Genomic DNA, 13,830 nt, shown 5'->3' on the forward strand with positions numbered 1-13,830 from the left:
TGTCAATGGGAGTCAATTTCTCTTTGTTTATTTCTCTTTTCAGTGGTTTTATTTCCTTGTTCATACAGTGATTTCACTTCAGATCTTTTGGGGATGGTTCTTTGGCCAAGGCTCAGTTGTCTGATTTAGACCTCCTATAATCTCCCAACTTCATCCCTCTCACACCACATGCTGAAAGGTGAGGCTTGGTGCATGCCATCCTGGGTTGGCTGTCAATTACTTTCTCCTTCTGTCAAAACATTTGAATTGTAGGAGGTTGTGGTATCCTAGCAGCCCACAGCTTTGGTGTTCTTATTGTTGCTTTTTATGTTTAGGAAAATTGGATAGTCATATCCTCATTTTATAGTTGGGACTCGGAGACATTAAGTGACTTTTCCAAGGTTGTATGGGGGCCAGAACCCGTTCCCAGAAATCTGTCAGATGCTTATTCAAATAAGCCCCTTAGAATTTTTCATTCGTTAAGCCTTTCATGCTCTGAATTCTGAGGCACTCAAGTCCCAGGTCAGAAATCTGATGCAATATGGGTGAGGCCAAGTCAGCTGGGCTGAGTTTTGGGGGTAAAAGCCATTTGGAAGCTCCCACACTGGGGTCAGACTTTTCCCAGCAGAGAGGAACAGTGAATGAAATCTGGGGGCATGTGTGGGAAAGGGGCTGTGAACTTACAGCTCCTGGCTCTGAGAGTGAGCGACAATATTAGAACAAGTGTGTGGTAGGTAGGCTGTCACTGACTTCACTGTATGATGTCGAGAAGTCCCGTCCCCCCACTACTCCCCCTTCTCTGCTCCAACCATCCAATAACTTAACTTCGCTGCCTGAAGGTTCGCTTTCCGCCCATCCCTCCGCCGCCGCAGTTTAGCGCTGTCCGCGGTGCTGATCGCCAATCTCCTGATTGCCGTTTCGACCAGCGGAGATCTCTGGTGCGCCCAACCTCTCCTCCTGGCCCCCTACCTCTCTTTCTCCAGGCACCCCGCACATACATCACGGGTGGGAGGCCGGCTTGGTTCCCCCTGCACGGGGAAGCTGCTGCCCCCTCCCTTGCTCACACGGGGTTTTGCAGCAGTGGTGGCAGCTGCCACTGATTCGGGCACTGGGGAAGCAATTGATTCGTCTACTGCCAGCAGCCCGGAGTTGCCTACGCGGACGCAGACAGACGACAGAGAGAAAGAGAAAGAAAGAGGAAGAGGGGGTGGGGGGAGAGGGCTCCAAACGAAAACCATCATCCCTGTGGAGGGCAGTCTGAGGGAGCCACTGCCTTTGCCTTGTCCACTGACTGGTCTGAGTTTTCTCTTCTGGCAGTGGTATTTCTTTTCATCTTGGTTCTGCATGATTTAGGGGTAGTTGCTCTGTGTGTGTGTGTGTGTGCGCGCGCGTGAGCGCGCACGAGTGAGCGCGCGTGTGTGCATGCTGGCGCTTCGATTTTATTTTGGGAAGAGTAGGGGAATCAAATGAACAATTTTCTTTCAGGCACCTCCAGTGAGCTTTCAAACCAAGTCATCGGGAGTTAGTATCTTCCCACCCCAGCAGGGAAGGGAAGAGTTGGCAAGAATTTGGCTCACCCATTCCCTCTGCAATCCTCTGGTGTGGAGGTAAGTGCTATTCTTCTTAATTGTGTAAATGGGCTAGGGGTATTGGGATCCCAGTTGGGATGAGGTTTGTGCATGAGCTGGTGGGATAGAGGGAAGGTGGGGGGCTGGGGGGAGGAGTGTTGAGGAATGACCACATTTATTTGCCCACATTCCGCAGTGTTTGATCGCCTAAGCGGCACCCCAAAGCTAAATGAGATTTCGGCTCAGTGCCCAGGGAGGGGGGTAAAATATGCTCCTGTTTTAGGCAATGCGATCAAAATTGTGGCTTCTGCCCAATTTACCCTCTCCCTTGCAGCAGAAGCTGTTGAAAGTAGCCAGCGGTTCTCTGAGTGGATTAACCCTTCATGGGTTGGCCAGCCTGCATGGAGGGTCCCTGGATGCTCTGCTCTGTGGGTGGGCACCTTGACCCTGGATGGGAGAGGGTTGCCTGAGGCTGAAAGGCTAACCCTTGCTGAGGGCCACCAGGCACACCAGGTGAGGCTTGCATAGGGCAGGGCTCAGACTGTACCACCTTCCAGGTATGGCTGAGTGATTCAATTGTAGCGATTTTTGCAAGCTTGGCTCTTCTAAGCTTCCTGAGATGGGAGATCTGGGAGCCATGAAAGGACCACATTTTGCTTGGAATGAGTGGTCAGGCAGCCCAAAGGGGAGCAGCCAGCAGCCTGCTGAGCAGATGATGTTCTATTTTCACAGGTGGTGTAACCTGTAAGTGATTGTATGGGGGTGCATCCTGGCACCAGCCTGGGGGACTCCATCCTGAGCCTGTCTGAGAATAACCAAAGAGGGGAACAGGGTTTATTCCGATCTGAGGAAGGACCCCAGTTTCTGGCTTCAGATCTGTTCCAGGACAGACCAAACCCCGCTCTAGTTTCTTTATCTGAGATCCTGATGGGATAAGCCTGAACCAACCTGTTAGTGAGTGGGAAGTCGAGGTTTCTTGTCACCGAATCCAAAAACTCACATTTAATTTTAAAACGCCTTTGCTATTAATCTGCGACCCATCAAAAGGAGATTTCTCTTTGCTTTCTGCTTTGATTACATCTACCTTTTTGGAAATGAATGTCCTTATTTTTATCATCTTCTCATTATCTCAGGGGCCACTTTAGTCTTCTGCATCCCCAAGGATTTCTCTGTAGGTTCTTTTTCTTGGAGGTGGGAGGAATAAAACTTCAGCCCCAGAGACTGGCAAGCCTGAAATGTAAGCAGGGCCCACTCAGTCATTTTCTCTAGTCCTGGAGCCAAATGGGGACGCCGAAATCCCGGGGCATATGCCTGCTCAGGGAGAGCATGTGAAGCGGAGGGGTGGGCTGCTTGGTGGTTAGTGTTAAAGACGTGGTCCTCAAAATCCCGCGCTTTTTCTCACTGGGTGACCTTGAGGAAGAAGTTGCCTTAGTTTCCTCCCGGGAAAGCCTCAAGTAGAAATGACTGACATGAAGAAATTTAGTTCAGTTAAGGAGCCATAAGAACTGGCTGTGGGTGAAATTTAAGATATTGAACTTTGGCATTCACTGGGGCCCTGCAGTGTTAGGAGTTCCCTATTGTGCTAAGTGTTAACCATTTAATTGCTGGATTGTGGGGAGGTTTGGGGGTAACTAGGAAAGTATCAGGGGAGCCCTAGGGGCCTCAGTGCAACGTCACCATCTGGTACGGGAGTATGTCAGTGTTTTAACAACTGGTTCAGCCGTGCAGAGTGTGCATGCTAGCTCAGCTGAGGGAGCTGGGACTGGGTTGTTAACATGTGGGTGCTTTGAACACATTTTCTTGCTGCCTCTTAACCTTACTTCCTCGGGGGTGGCTGAGATCCAAAAGGCTGCCCTTCCTCCTCCCCCATCACATTTGAAATGGTGCATTGTGGTGCACCAGATAGAGGGAAACAGAAGCTTCTGGAAAGAGGCTTGGGCTTGGACCAGGATACATGGGTTCCAGGCCCAGCTCTGCCTCCCCTTTCTGGGCCTCAGTTTCCATGTATGTGCAATGAGGCACATGGTCTAGGTGAATCCAGGGCCCCTTCTAGCTGAGGTTCTGTGACTGTGTGATAGGAGTGTGTATGCAGGCGTGCTTCTAGGAAAGGAGTATACTGTGTCTGGAAATTTATCATGAGTGTCGAGGAGGCCTGTTTGAGGTGAGTCAGGATTGGGGGTCTCTTGTGAGAACTTTGCTAGGTTCCTAGAACTTTGTGCTCAGCTGCAAAGGGGTCTGCTTCATTTGTGGCCTCAGATACGTAGACATACAGATATTGTAGCATTTGAAGGCTCTGTATAGACTTATCCCAGGGCTGGCAGCAAGGACCCCTTTGAGAAACCCCACTCTGAAAAAATGCTTATTCATACAAACACACAACACCCGGGGACTCGTGGACCCTCCCTAATGCTCATCAGAGGATCTCAAGTTCAGAACCTCTGATCTAGTCTGACCCCTTCCAGAGAGGGAAAGCAGCTTGTCTAAGACCACACAGTAAATCACGGCCGAGCAACCTACCCATCTGTTGTCATGAAGACAAGGCATCATCCCTTTCCTCCTGGCTCGGGCAGCCCCCACTCCCCGAAGCCAGCTGGATACGGACGGAGGACATTCAGCGGTGTCTCTCTAGCCTGCGCTGGGGATTGGGAAGCATAGCTATGGAGATAAATGTGGGCATTTCCTTTCTCACTGGTGGGAGAGACGCAGCAGCCAGAGGCTTGGCAAATCTAAAAGGTGGCCTGGGAAGACTTTTCCCCAGCTGGCTGTCCCTCTCCCCCTTTCCTACAGCTCATATGCATCCTGGCCACCTGTCCAAGGCTGTGAGTTCTTGTCAGTGTGGCTGCTCGGGGCATTTATTTGTAGGCTGTGGTATTTATTCTTTATTTACTGCACCCCATGTGGGTCACAGAGAGTTTGTAACTTTCTTCTAAAAACCACCATGACATTCGGTCCTGTCTTCTGCTTCTTATCCCCTTTGAGTGGGGAGCTGGTTGTAAAGGCAGATGAATCAGGAGATGATGTGAATACCATGAGAAGCAAACAGTGTGGTAGATTCCTGTTCAACACTGAGGCTGTAACCTGGGAGAGAAAGAAATCCGGGACCCAGTCGTGGTAGGCTGGAGCCGATAAGCCTGAATCATTCAGCTACCACCCAGGGTGGAGATCCTTTTGTGCCGGGACTATGAAGGAGGCACCACAGAAGTGAGCCCCTCTCCTTCCTGTTCCCCACCCCCCCATCTGCCTCCTTAACCAGCCATCTGAGGGGCTGCAGTGTGGGCCTCTGGGAGAAGCCAGACCGGAGTTCAAGTCTGACTCCAGCGCTTCCTTGCTGTGTGACCTCAGGAAAGACTCTTAACCTCTCTGAGCCTTAATTTCCTCGGTTAAGTATAATAAGATAGTACGACATGGAAACAGATCTTGGGTTTAGATCCTTCCAGTTGGGTCACTTCACTTCTCTGAGGCTTAATTTTTTTCCCTTTGTAAAGTGAAGATACTAAAGGAATTAGGAAAATTTTGAGTTAATGCTTGCAAACTACTTAGTACTGAGCCTGGGAGGAGTAAGTAAGCAACATATATTAGCCATGGGGATGATGGGTAATGGTGAAGTCACCCCTGACTGAAACAAGACTGGGGAGAGGTAGAGGAAGGTGAATCCTGTGGGCCAACTGTGCAGCTTTGGGGCCCAGGAGAGAGAAGACGGGACTTGGAGACAGGAGACTTCTGGTCCCACTTATTGTCTTTGTGGTGTTTGTGCAGTTGCTGGTGGTCGCCGGGACCTCAGTTTCTTCATCTGTGAAATGGGCATCATGGCCTCCTGTCCTCAAAGCCCGTGAAGGCCCTTGGAAGCAGGCCCTCATGCGTGCGGTGGTCAGGCCCTGGAGGAAGGGGTCTGGGGGGAGAAGCCCTACTCACTCCTCTGTCTTTTGTTCCTCTAAATCCTTGGGAGGTTTTTGCTGAATCATTCCAACTCACCAGCTTAGAGCTCATGAGTTTCTCCCAGGAGACCTGAGCTTTCCCTTGCTTTCTGGCCATGGTGCTTTCCCTGCCATGGGGCTACTGCCCAGGGCACCAGAAGTGCCATAGGCAAGATCCTATGGCCAAAGCTGTGCATCTCAATTTTTAAAGTCAAGGTTAGCACACAGCAGTTGTTCAGCGGCAACCTGCATGGACACACAGGAATAAATAAATGTGGGTTGACTAGTGGACAGGTCAATTTGAGGAGGCACCTTTGACCTATGGTTCAGCCCGAGGTCTGCATACAGTAGACACTTAGTGTTTGTTAGTTATGATGAGTCATTGGTGCTGAGTTTAGAAGGACTTGGCTTTTATCTCGGGTCTGTTACAGGCAAGACTAGGCTTCTCTTGCCTCCTGCCAGAGCATCTTTGACACTTACTCATGTACCGTGCATTTATTGAGTACTTAAGGTATGCCTGGCACCACAGTGGGTATTGGGAATAAAATAGTGACCAAGACACCATCTCTTTTGGGACTTAGATTAAGTTAGGGGCTGCCTACAACATGTAAGCTTTGGGGGTGGTGGTACAGAGAGAGGGCTTCCTTAGTCACCCTTTTTGGGGGTGTTTTCACTCAGCTCAATGACGTCTGAAAGTCCATTATTAATAATGTTCTCTGTCTTAAGCCCTTGCTCTTGGGCAAAGAGCAGATGCTTGGGATGGGATAACACATCCAGCCTTATTAGTCATTTACACTTTACTGAGGAGGAGTTGGAAAATCCCTTCCAAAAAGTGAGGGGAGGGCTCTTTTGGAGTGGGAAATGGAGTCTACGCACACTGAGCTAGCAGGTAAAAGAAGGGACAAAAGGTAGGAAAGGCACATGTTGCTGGAACCACCTTCTGTTGGGGGCAGAAAGCTCTTGATGTCTGAGATCCGAGTCCAAGGCAGATTCTCGGGGTGTGTCCTAGACCCCCTCCATCAGACGCTCTGAGTGCGGGGCCTTAAGACCTGTATTTCCACAAGCCTCCACTGCTATAGGTAAAGGAATGTTTTTGAAATGCGGAACACTTTTACAGGTGTTAGTTATAACTAGCTGTGTTGCAAGCCTCAGGCTCTCTCCCAAGGTTTGCTCCCCCACTACTCACCATTTCCCAAGGGGCTGAGCAGGGTAAGATTCAGGCGTGTTGCCTCCCCAGCGCCCACCACTTACTTTCTGCCCCCGAATCCCTGTTTTCTCACAAGAAGCACAAGCTTGATCTAGCAGTGGTGACCCCATTCCTTGCTAACTTCTGAGCACCCCACTGTGGCGAGTGGGGTGGGGAGGAGTCTTCTTTCTCAGGCAGAACCTAGGGACTTAGGTTATCAGATGGCTCGGGGGTGAGGAAGCAGGTATCAGCCAGCTCTCTAGCCTGGTTGGGCCTTTGGGGTTTGAGAGAACTCAGCTGGTTCTTACCCCAACTTGCTTTCCACGTGGGCTGTGGCTGCACCAAGGAACCATGCGGCTGAATGCAATGCCACCGTGGTTTCCTCGAAGTAATTGTCTTGCTGTCATTCGTTTTAACGATATAACGCATGCTTAAATCTCATTGTAATAGAGCAGTGTCAGACTCTGGCTTAGGAATCCAGTGAGCGAGGAAGGTAACGGCCTCAGGAAGCTGGTTTTTTTGCCTACCTTCTGCCATTAATCAACAAGAGGAAGCTGACAGCATCATAATGATGTGTGGTTTGTGAAGGGTTTATTTAGAGAGCTGAGGGGGAGAGTCCCCTCATCTCTCAATATAGCCTGAGTGAGTTCATTCAGTTGCCTTTTTCTTTCTTTTTTCCTCCTTTCTTCCCATTTTTTCCTCTTTAATGCACCTACACAATGACAAGCAGCGACTTGTGAATGGAAACAGCTCTCAGTAGAGAACAGATTATGTAAGCGGGTTCTGGTGCCAGCTGTTGATGGAGGGGCGGCGTTCCGGGGCTGCTGAGCAGAGAAATCATTTCTCGAAGTTTATCGGGAGGCCTTCCACATGAGATGCTGCCAAAAAAGCATCTGCGAGGTCCATTCTGGCCCTCAGCCTGCCGCTTATCCCTGTCCCCCTTTACCTGTCAGCGTTTTCCTTTGTCACGCTAGTGCCACTGTGTCCCCAAGTCTCTCTCTCTGGGTCTCTCTTCCCTTTTCACTGCCCCTGTCCCCTTGCCCAACTATCCCACCCATCTAAAGTCCCCTGTTCCATCTCTCTTGTGTCCCTGCCTGTCCCAGTGCCTCCTTTCTTCTCCTCTTGCTCTCTCACTACCTTTCTCTCCTTACTCCTGCCTTGCCCCATCCCATCTTTCTCTCATCTGCGCAGATATACTGAATGGCTTGTGAAGGGAAAGAAGGCATTCGTGAGCCCCTGAGTAGGGTGACCAGCTGTCCCAGCTGTCCCACAGAGGATTCTTGGCATGCCAGGCTCTCCATGTGTTCAAACTAGAAAAGGCGTGGGCAAATCAGGACGAGTCGGTCATCTTACCTCTATGTCAAATGCTTAGAATATTGAGGAGTTCCCCAAAGACCAGAGATGTGGCTTTCTGGGGGAGTTACCTGCTCTCCTACTCAGGGGGAGGGACGCAGTGGTCTCTGGAGCCCTAGCCAGCCTTGGCGTTCTCTGCATGATGCTGGGAGGGTAAAGACTGCCTGGATCTACAGGGGCCAGTGGTCAGTCAAGGGCAAACTGACACCCTCCTCACTCCCTGCCCCCTCCACTGGCAAGACTGACCACCCTGCTGGTCATTTGCTCATTTGTCATAAGAGGGGACCCAGTGAGTGATGGCAGATGGTTCTATGCCAGACATTCTCACACATGAACCTATGTCAGAATCCCCAGAAGGATAGTTAAGGCAGAGTTTCTGATTCTAGTGGGACTAGGTTAGGGCCCAGGCACTTGTGTGTCTAACACATCATTCGCAGTGATGTGGTTGCTGCCCCTCCAGGAACCTCACTTTGAGAACCACTGCTTTTGATCAATTGATTCCCAAATATTTATTGTTCACGACCACGTGCCAGACACTGCTGTGGGCCCTGGGGATTCTCTATCCTTCCTAGAGCTGACAGTCTAGGGGAGGACAGAGGCACTAAACAAGGAAACACATCAACAAGATGATTTCAGGAAATGATATGACATGATAGAGGAAGACAAGTGATAGGTAAGGGGGAGAGAGCTAATTTAGTTATAAAAAGGGTGGCCAGGGGAAAACTTTTAGAGATGACATTGTTTGGGTTGAAAGCTGAGTTTCCAGAAAGACCCAGAACAATCCCGGCTGGGGGAACAGGAATGCAGAGGCAGAGACAGCTATGGTGTCTCGAAGGAACAGCAAGAAGACCAGTGTAAGAGGTCGGAGGGGAGAGTGAGGGGGGTGAGGTGGGCCAGGGGCTGGGATGGGGGTGGGGGCTGGGTCATGCAGGACTCCACTGTAGGCAAGGAGTCTGGATTTTATTTTATTTTGGGGGATGGTTCTCATCAGGAGCGCAACGTGATCTAATTCCCAGTCTTGGTCCTCATCACTTTGGTCTGTTAGTGGAGAACAGACTGCAGGAGGCTGGGGTGGTCCGGGAGACCAGACACGGGGACCAGGGATGAGGCCATGGACCCGGGAAGAAGGTGGTCAGATTTGGGGGTATTCTGCAGGATCACAGACAGGTCTTACGGAGGGATCAGATGTGGGGGTGCGAGAGGAACCAGGTCCCACTCCTGGGGAGACAGGACCTGTTCTTGGGATTGGTGCAGTAGTTTTGATTCTGGAGATCACAAGAGGGGCCTTGGCTGCAACCAGGGGCCCGTGGCTTACGCAGCAAGAGCAGCAGCTTGTGCCAAGTGAGGGGGTGCCTTTCAAGGAGATTGCCAGTGCTCCTTCCATGCTTGCTAAAATGCACCATCCCTCTCTTCCCTGAGGAAACAGCAGCAGCTCAGGGATTTTTCTCTCATGAGCAGGGGCTGGAATAGTCTGCCAGTGCTAAGCAACATACTGGAGGGGGTCCTGCTGCTGCCATGTCAGGCGGGGACGTGGCCAAGTATCTCTCCCAGAGGTCTGCAGATGGGGGGCTCGTGGGAAGGGCTGCTAGGCAGGAGGGAAGACGCGAGCTCCTGGCGTTTGCAGCGTTCCCTCTGATCCTTACCTCCATGCTGTTTATCAGCACTGGCCAGCCCCAGGCAGAGGGGGTCATCAGCACTGGCATATCCCAGAAGCCCAAAGCAAGACGACCCAGCCCGAGAGGGGCCATGCAAGGCACGGACCCAGCACTCACCTTCCGTGCCTCTCACAAAGGGACTGGATGCCGTTTCTGTAGATTTGTTTCTTCTTGCTGTTTTTCCCCCCTTGGGAGGGTTTATCTGGCTGGGACAGGCCTACGTGTTCTCTGTCTTATCTGCAGAGGGGTCTGGGCGCATGTCTTCTGAACAGCGCGTGCCTCTTTGGAGAGCAGTCCCTGGGGAGAAATGAATAGTGTTCCCATGCTGGTGCCCAGGAGGGGGCTTTGCTTCTGATTAGTGTGGGGAGAGCTGCTGGCCTCCTTTGGAGCCTCTCAGGTTTCCACCCAGAACTCATCTGCTTTGTAGATGAGCGTGGAATTTGTCTTCTGGCCCAGGCGCGGACAGTGGAGTTCTTTTTCTCATTTCCTAGGATAAGACCACCGTTGATCCCTAAAGGTTTCTTTCTCAGTTTTTTGTTATTTTTTCTCTTTATCCTCATAGGCCATTCCCCTCCCCTATCCCATTTAGTGGACATCTCTTCTGTTTGTATACGTACCTTCAAAATAGGGACTTTTAACTTATATAAGTGGTATGGTTCCATAAATCTCCTTGTTGTTCACTTTTTTTTCCCACTTAGCACCTGTTTTTAAGATCCTTCCACATTACAAAATGTGCATCTAATCATTTGCTCCTAATTGTTGATACACTCCCAGCCATAAATACCCCCCACATCTCCCCCATTCTCTTAGCTTACGTTAGCTTCCTTCCAGTTACCTGGAATATATCCAGGACTTTCCTGCACTAACCAGTGGGGACTCAGGACACAGAGACTTAATCTCTGTTTAATAGAGATTCATTAGTCACTGGGGAGGTGTGGAGAGACCCTTCACGGTTTAGGTTTGGATTGTTTTGCTCAGAAAACACAGAGCTCTCATCACTCGTGATGCCCCATGGGTATGGAGAGGGAGGCAGTGGTCACGTCGGTGGGGTTTAGAGCCCAGCAGATGTGGGTTTGAATCAGACTGTGATACCCACCGGCTGTGTGACCTTTGGCCAAGTGGCCTTTGTCCCTCTCAGCCTCAGTTTCTTCTTCTGTAGAATGGGGGGAATGGTAGTATTCATTCAATAAGGTTGTTGAAAGTGAAGTAAAAGGCTGCATGTCATCACTTTGTGTAATAAAACTTCTTTATTTGGTCCCCTGTGAGCGGGGTTGGATAAGTAGTTGTCTGTATCTCCTCCATGTTCCTCTGGATCTACTCTCTCTGTGTGTGTGTGTGTGTGTGTGTGTTAGGAGCGGTTTCTTAGCTGAGGCCGAGACAGTGGACACCCTGTTGAATAGTTCTTTCCCTGTCTATGTGGAGAGCCCCTGGTCCCATCCAGAGTCAGCCACACAAGCCACCTCTGTGTGGTCCCCAGGACCAGTGTTTCGACTCCGACACTGACGTGGCCTCTGGAGAAGGACTGGTGGTAGCAGAAAGGCTCGTTTGGGTTCTGAACACACTCAGAGGGTAAAACACCACAGAAGCTTGTGGGGGTAGTCTTCAAGTGGTCAGAGAGGCCCCCCAAAGAACTCCCCCTCAACAAAGGCCCTGGGACTGAACAGACTCCAGCTCTGGAAAATTCTCCCTCTGGTTGTCATGGCAGCAGGTGTAGGATGGGAGCCTTTATCCCCACGGGGCACCACAGGGCTGAGATTTTAGGTTGACACAAACTGTAGGGTGACCTCAGGTCTCTACTGCAGGGTGGTCTCTGATGCCCTGGGGTGGGACAGGGGGGCTCCCCACCTGTTTATAGCATTTCATCATCATCTTGCTAAAAAGACCCATGAGCTGCACATGGATACAGGAAGCAAATGAATTGGACCCTGTCCACCAAGTCACAGAGCAGTGACAGTGGGCTCGACATTGGGATTTGCACTCACCTAAGTGATCTCTAACCCTCTCAGAGCTTGTGAAGGAGGCATTGCTCTCATACCCGTTTTGCAGATCAGAACTCTGAGGCTATAGAGGACAGAGAGGTCTCAGTTGCCCAAATTCACACTGCCGGTCAAGGGGAAATTCAGGGATCCCAATCCAGATCTTTTGGACACCAAAGTCAAAGATAGAATTTTCATAGTGAGGAAATGCACCTCCCAGGGACTCCTGCTCTGTAGAATGAGATAATCACCACTTATTTTTTGGAGTTGTTGTGACGATCGAGCAGCTTAGAATTTCTTTCGTTAATATGAAGCTATGTAGAAATAGCCTCTGTGGTCTTCTGATCCTCCTGTCTTGGATCTGGGATCTGAAGCATGAATATTATTCATTTGGATTGGTAAGAGGCAATAGCTTAGTGATTAGAGGCACAGCCACTGCTCCCAGAGCTCCTTGCAATTCGAGTTGTACGACTTGCCAGGCTGTGACCTTGGGCAAGTTATTTGGGCTCTCTGACCTCAGTTTACTCCCCTGTGAGATGGGGATAATAATGGCGCCTCTCTCACAGGGGCTGCTGCCAGGACTCTATGAAGTAACACATACAGGAAACTCCCGGAGTAGCACCCGGGATATGGTACATTGACGATATAAACCTCAGATGCTTATGATGACATAGAACTTTTTAAAAAAGTTATTCCATTATTCCATAATGTGAATTCCACTTACAGATGAAGGAAGGAAGCCCCTTGGAGGTCAGCTGATTTCCTAGTGAAAGGTTCAGTCCCTGGGGATGACAGTGGCCGAGTCACAGAGCTTCAAATCATAGCAGGTCCACCAGGCCAATGACAAAGCATTAATGTGACATAAAGTGGCAAAATGACAGTCACAGAGGCTGGAGAAAAGTAGATGGTGAATTCGGTGGCCTCGGGTTCCTTCCCGATGGGCACCAGCAGCTAGTCCCACCGTACCCCCAGCACTTAGTGGCCCACACAAAATGTTTTGCCAGTTGTAAGTAATAATCTATTGGGAACTAGAAAGAAGAAAACAAAACCCTGTTAGGAATGCAGATGAAATGATCGAGGGTCCATTTATAATATTTGCTTCATTAGTTGTATGACACACACATACTTAAGATCACATATTACATAAAAGAATCAATTATTGTTTTTTTTCTGCTCTGGACACATATTTAAATAATAATCAGCGAACCAGAAAAGTAAGGAAGGTTTTATAACTCACCTCCCGCAGATGCTTTTGGTTGGAGAACAGGAAAAGGAAGACGCACCATTTGGAGTTGCCTGCTGGTTGGAAAGTTGAGAAAGAATTTACTTGAATTATCTTGTTACGCAAAATAAAGCAAATTGAGAGGGAATGAGAGGCGCTCGACATTGTGAGAAACATCTTGGATAGAAGGTGCTTTCTGAGGAGTATTTGTTTGGGAAGATCCTTACCTTCTATTTGGTCACTTAGAGACAGGCATTGCACTCAGGGCTGGAATAAAATAGAAAATGATTTCGATTTGGACCTTTCTCTAGAGGAGGTAGACATAAATCAGTAATCATGCGTGTGGATATCATATGTATATATATATGTAAAACCTGAGGGTTCAGAAAAGGTCTATGAGAGAGCATCGCCAGGAAATCTGGGAGGGCTTCCTTGAGGAAGTGACATTGGACCTGAGAGCTGAAGGATGGATAGGAGTTAACTGAGTAAAGCAAAGAGAACAGTTATAGCAGTGGGAACAGCATGTGGAAAGGCCCTGAGGTGGCATTCAAGGCTCTGAATAAAAGCCAGCATGATGGGAGCACAAGGTTGGGGGGAGCCCAGTGCGAGATGAGGTTGGTGGTACCTGCAAGGCCGTGGTATGACAGCTTGTCTTTCTTCTGAGAGCAGTTCTGAGAGAAACTCTGTTTTTATAAGCAGATGACCTGATCTGATCTGTTTTGTAAAGGGTTCCTTAGCTGTGGTGGGATTCACCTCAAGGGGAGGGTGCTGAGCGATTTGACAAATACTCTGGAACTGAATGATGCACAAAGGACTTTGTGTGTTGGCCCAGCACTCTGTACCCCACCCTCTTTACAGCCCCAATCCCCTGGAAGGGGGAAGGGCAGTGGGACCCCAACCAGGGAGAGATTTTGTTCTGCGGTGAACTGTGGTGCCGGGCTCCTCCCTGAAAATCTGGAGAAGGGATTGGGAGAGTT

General features: G+C 49.8%; 1 protein-coding gene across 5 annotated transcripts in view; it reads left to right on the forward strand.

Annotated features, from left to right (window-relative positions):
- Positions 1-13,830, forward strand: part of RPH3A (rabphilin 3A) — a 268,753-nt gene that overhangs the window by 167,455 nt on the left and 87,468 nt on the right. For 2 of the 5 annotated variants that reach the window (XM_047697928.1, XM_047697932.1), the window contains exons 1-2: positions 948-1,298; positions 1,465-1,586. The gene's annotated coding sequence lies outside the window, so the exon portion shown is untranslated. Of the gene's footprint in view, positions 1-828; positions 918-945; positions 1,299-1,464; positions 1,587-13,830 lie in introns of those variants that run through there. The other 3 variants (XM_047697930.1, XM_047697933.1, XM_047697931.1) reach the window with 3 other exon arrangements.

This window comes from Lutra lutra, chromosome 12 (assembly GCF_902655055.1).
Source record: "Lutra lutra chromosome 12, mLutLut1.2, whole genome shotgun sequence".
NCBI lineage: Eukaryota > Metazoa > Chordata > Mammalia > Carnivora > Mustelidae > Lutra > Lutra lutra.